We start from the raw sequence: 5699 nt of genomic DNA on the forward strand, positions 1-5699 counted from the left end.
TATGTGCGATAACCTTCTATATTCATTGTGACAGGTTGCACAAGTAAACATGTAGCAAAAGAGTAGTTCCCTGACCGGGAATCGAACCCCTGCCGCTGCTGTGACAGCGCCGAATCCTAACCACTAGACCACCAGGGAAGGGTACTACAGTGCAAATCGGTTCCAAGTGTGAGCTGGTACATATGTGTGATAACCTTCTATATTCATTGTGACAGGTTGTACAAGTAAACATGTAGCAATAGAGTAGTTCCCTGAACAAGGGCCGAGGCGGTAGTTCCGGGAATCGAACCCGGGCCGCGGCGGTGAGAGCGCCGAATCCTAACCACTAGACCACCAGGGAAGGGTAATACAGTGCAAATCGGGAGTCAAACTGGGAGTTGAACCACCAGGGAAGGGTACTACAGTGCAAATCGGGAGTCGAACCCGGGCCGCGGCAGTGAGAGCGCCGAATCCTAACCACTAGACCACCAGGGAAGGGTACTACAGTGCAATTCGTTTCCCAGTTTGAAATGGTACATATAGTTGAAGTCGTAAGTTTCCATCCACTTAGGCTTGAGTCATTAAAACCTGTTTGTCAACCCCTCCACACATTTCTTGCTAACAAACGATAGTTTTGGCAGTCGGTTAGGACATCTACTTTGTGCATGACACAAGTAATTTTTCCAACAATTGTTTACAGAGGGATTATTTCACTTATAATTCACTGTATCACAAATTCAGTGGGCCAGAGGTTTACATACACTAAGTTGGCTGTGCCTTTAAACAGTTTGTAAAATTCCCGAAAATGATGTCATGGCTTTAGAAGCTTCTGATAGGCTAATTGACATCCTTTGAGTCAATTGGAGGTGTAACTGTAGATGTATTTCAAGGTCTACCTTCAAACTCAGTGCCTCTTTGCTTGACTCCATGGGAAAAGCAAAGGAAATCAGCCAAGACCTCAGAAAAAATGTAGACCTCCACAAGTCTGGTTCCTCCTTGGGAGCAATTTCCAAACGCCTGAAGGTACCTCGCTCATCTGTAGAAACAATAGTACGCAAGTATAAACACCATGGGACCACGCAGGCGTCATACCGCTCAGGAAGGAGACGCGTTCTCTCTCCTAGAGATGAACGTACTTTGGGTCGAAAAGTGCAAATCCATCCCAGAACAACAGCAAAGGACCTTGTGAAGATGCTGGAGGAAACAGGTACAAAATGGTCTATATCCACAGGCAAACGAGTCCTATATCGACATACCCCGAGAGGCCGCTCAGCAAGGAAGAAGCTACTGCTCCAAAACCGCCATAAAAAAGCCATACTACAGTTTGGGGACAAAGATCCTAGTTTTTGCAATAACCTAGTTTTTGCGCCGAATCCTAACCACAAGACCACCAGGGAAGGGTACTACAGTGCAAATCGGTTCCCAGTGTGAGCTGGTACATATGTGCGATAACCTTCTATATTCATTGTGACAGGTTGCACAAGTAAACATGTAGCAAAAGAGTAGTTCCCTGACCGGGAATCGAACCCAGGCAGCGGCGGTGAGAGCACCGAATCCTAACCACTAGACCACCAGGGAAGGGTACTACAGTGCAAATTGGTTCCAAGTGTGAGCGGGTACATATGTGCGATAACCTTCTGTATTCATTGTGACAGGTTGTTCAAGTAAACATGTAGCAAAAGAGTAGTTCCCTGACCAGGAATCAAACCCGGGACACGGCGGTGAGAGCACCGAATCCTAACCACTAGACCACCAGGGAAGGGTACTACAGTGTAATTCGTTTCCCAGTTTGAAATGGTACATATAGTTGAAGTCGTAAGTTTCCATCCACTTAGGCTGGAGTCATTAAAACCTGTTTGTCAACCCCTCCACACATTTCTTGCTAACAAACGATTTTTTTGGCAGTCGGTTAGGACATCTACTTTGTGCATGACACAAGTAATATATCCAACAATTGTTTACAGAGGGATTATTTCACTTATAATTCACTGTATCACAAATTCAGTGGGCCAGAAGTTTACATACACTAAGTTGGCTGTGCCTTTAAACAGTTTGTAAAATTCCCGAAAATGATGTCATGGCTTTAGAAGTTTCTGATAGGCTAATTGACATCCTTTGAGTCAATTGGAGGTGTACCTGTAGATGTATTTCAAGGCCTACCTTCAAACTCAGTGCCTCTTTGCTTGACTCCATGGGAAAAGCAAAGGAAATCAGGCAAGACCTCAGAAAAAAATGTAGACCTCCACAAGTCTGGTTCCTCCTTGGGAGCAATTTCCAAACGCCTGAAGGTACCTCGCTCATCTGTAGAAACAATAGTACGCAAGTATAAACACCATGGGACCACGCAGGCGTCATACCGCTCAGGAAGGAGACGCGTTCTCTCTCCTAGAGATGAACGTACTTTGGGTCGAAAAGTGCAAATCCATCCCAGAACAACAGCAAAGGACCTTGTGAAGATGCTGGAGGAAACAGGTACAAAATGGTCTATATCCACAGGCAAACGAGTCCTATAACGACATACCCCGAGAGGCCGCTCAGCAAGGAAGAAGCTACTGCTCCAAAACCGCCATAAAAAAGCCATACTACAGTTTGGGGACAAAGATCCTAGTTTTTGCAATAACCTAGTTTTTGCGCCGAATCCTAACCACTAGACCACCAGGGAAGGGTACCACAGTGCAAATCGGTTCCCAGTGTGAGCTGGTACATATGTGCGATAACCTTCTATATTCATTGTGACAGGTTGCACACGTAAACATGTAGCAAAAGAGCAGTTCCCTGACCGGGAATCGAATCCTAACCACTAGACCACCAGGGAAGGGTACTACAGTGCAATTCGATTCCCAGTTTGAAATGGTACATATAGTTGAAGTCGTAAGTTTCCATCCACTTAGGCTGGAGTCATTAAAACCTTTAAAATAGTTGAAGTCGTAAGTTTCCATCCACTTAGGCTGGAGTCATTAAAACCTGTTTGTCAACCCCTCCACACATTTCTTGCTAACAAAAGATAGTATTGGCAGTCGGTTAGGACATCTACTTTGTGCATGACACAAGTCATTTTTCCAACAATTGTTTACAGAGGGATTATTTCACTTATAATTCACTGTATCACGAATTCAGTGGGCCAGAAGTTTACATACACTAAGTTGGCTGTGCCTTTAATCAGTTTGTAAAATTCCCGAAAATGATGTCATGGCTTTAGAAGCTACTGATAGGCTAATTGACATCCTTTGAGTCAATTGGAGGTGTACCTGTAGATGTATTTCAAGGCCTACCTTCAAACTCAGTGCCTCTTTGCTTGACTCCATGGGAAAAGCAAAGGAAATCAGCCAAGACCTCAGAAAAAAATGTAGACCTCCACAAGTCTGGTTCCTCCTTGGGAGCAATTTCCAAACGCCTGAAGGTACCTCGCTCATCTGTAGAAACAATAGTACGCAAGTATAAACACCATGGGACCACGCAGGCGTCATACCGCTCAGGAAGGAGCGGTAGATGAACGTACTTTGGGTCGAAAAGTGCAAATCCATCCCAGAACAACAGCAAAGGACCTTGTGAAGATGCTGGAGGAAACAGGTACAAAATGGTCTATATCCACAGGCAAACGAGTCCTATATCGACATACCCCGAGAGGCCGCTCAGAACACCATCATGTTGTGGGGTGCTTTGCTGCAGGAGGGTCTGGTGCACCACTAGAACACCTGGGAAGGACACTGCAGTGCAAATCGGTTCCCAGTGTGAGCTGGTACATATGTGCAATAACCTTCTATATTCATTGTGACAGGTTGCACAAGTAAACATGTAGCAAAAGAGTAGTTCCCTGAACGGGAATCGAACCCAGGCCACGGCAGTGAGAGCGCCGAATCCTAACCACTAGACCACCAGGGAAGGGTACTACAGTGCAAATCGGTTCCCAGTGTGAGCTGGTACATATGTGCGATAACCTTCTATATTCATTGTGACAGGTTGCACAAGTAAACATGTAGCAAAAGATTAGTTCCCCGAACGGGAATCGAACCCGGGACGCGGCAGTGACAGCGCCGAATCCTAACCACTAGACCACCAGGGAAGGGTACAACATTTCAAATCGTTTCCCAGTGTGAGCTGGTACATATGTGCGATAACCTTCTATATTCATTGTGACAGGTTGCACACGTAAACATGTAGCAAAAGAGCAGTTCACTGACCGGGAATCGAATCCTAACCACTAGACCACCAGGGAAGGATAATACAGTCCAAATTGGTTCTCAGTGTGAGCTGGTACATATGTGCGATAACCTTCTATATTCATTGTGACAGGTTGTACAAGTAAACATGTAGCAAAAGACTAGTTACCTGACCGGGAGTCGAACCCGGGCCTCGGCGGTGAGAGCACCAAATCCTAACCACTAGACCACCAGGGAAGGGTACTACAGTCCAAATCGGGAGTCGAACTGGGAGTCGAACCACCAGGGAAGGGTACTACAGTGGAAATCAGGAGTCGAACCCGGGCCGCGGCGCCGAATCCTAACCACTAGACCACCAGGGAAGGGTACTACAGCACAATTCGTTTCCCAGTTTGAAATGGTACATATAGTTGAAGTCGTAAGTTTCCATCCACTTAGGCTGGAGTCATTAAAACCTGTTTGTCAACCCCTCCACACATTTCTTGCTAACAAACGATAGTTTTGGCAGTCGGTTAGGACATCTACTTTGTGCATGACACAAGTCATTTTTCCAACAATTGTTTACAGAGGGATTATTTCACTTATAATTCACTGTATCACAAATTCAGTGGGCCAGAAGTTTACATACACTAAGTTGGCTGTGCCTTTAAACAGTTTGTAAAATTCCCGAAAATGATGTCATGGCTTTAGAAGCTTCTGATAGGCTAATTGACATCCTTTGAGTCAATTGGAGGTGTACCTGTAGATGTATTTCAAGGCCTACCTTCAAACTCAGTGCCTCTTTGCTTGACTCCATGGGAAAAGCAAAGGAAATCAGGCAAGACCTCAGAAAAAAAATGTAGACCTCGACAAGTCTGGTTCCTCCTTGGGAGCAATTTCCAAACGCCTGAAGGTACCTCGCTCATCTGTAGAAACAATAGTACGCAAGTATAAACACCATGGTATGACGCAGGCGTCATACCGCTCAGGAAGGAGACGCGTTCTCTCTCCTAGAGATGAACGTACTTTGGGTCGAAAAGTGCAAATCCATCCCAGAACAACAGCAAAGGACCTTGTGAAGATGCTGGAGGAAACAGGTACAAAATGGTCTATATCCACAGGCAAACGAGTCCTATATCGACATACCCCGAGAGGCCGCTCAGCAAAAAAGAAAATACTGCTCCAAAATCGCCATAAAAATCCATACTACAGTTTGGGGACAAAGATCCTAGTTTTTGGAGAAATGTCCTCTGGTCTGATGAAACAAAAATTGAACTGTTTGGCCATAATGACCATTGTTATGTTTGGAGGGAAAAGGGGGAGGCTTTCAAGCCGAAGAACACCATCATGTTGTGGGGTGCTTTGCTGCAGGAGGGTCTGGTGCACCACTAGAACACCTGGGAAGGACACTGCAGGGCAAATCGGTTTGCAATTTGAAGTGGTACATATGTGCGACAACCTACTAAATTCATAATGTCAGGTTGCACAAGGAGCATAGACTATTTCCGTGATCGGGAATCGAACCCGGGAACGGGCGGTGAGAGCGCCGAATCCAAACCACTAGACCACCAGGGAAGGGTA

General features: G+C 45.6%; 1 non-coding gene across 1 annotated transcript; it reads right to left on the bottom strand.

Annotated features, from left to right (window-relative positions):
* Positions 1–3970: 3970 nt before the first annotated feature.
* On the bottom strand, positions 3971–4042 carry trnad-guc. Its single transcript has one exon. It is a non-coding gene; the product is annotated as a tRNA-Asp (tRNA).
* Between the last annotated feature and the right edge of the window lie 1657 nt (positions 4043–5699).

Source organism: Oncorhynchus gorbuscha, unplaced genomic scaffold (genome assembly GCF_021184085.1).
Source record: "Oncorhynchus gorbuscha isolate QuinsamMale2020 ecotype Even-year unplaced genomic scaffold, OgorEven_v1.0 Un_scaffold_3197, whole genome shotgun sequence".
NCBI lineage: Eukaryota > Metazoa > Chordata > Actinopteri > Salmoniformes > Salmonidae > Oncorhynchus > Oncorhynchus gorbuscha.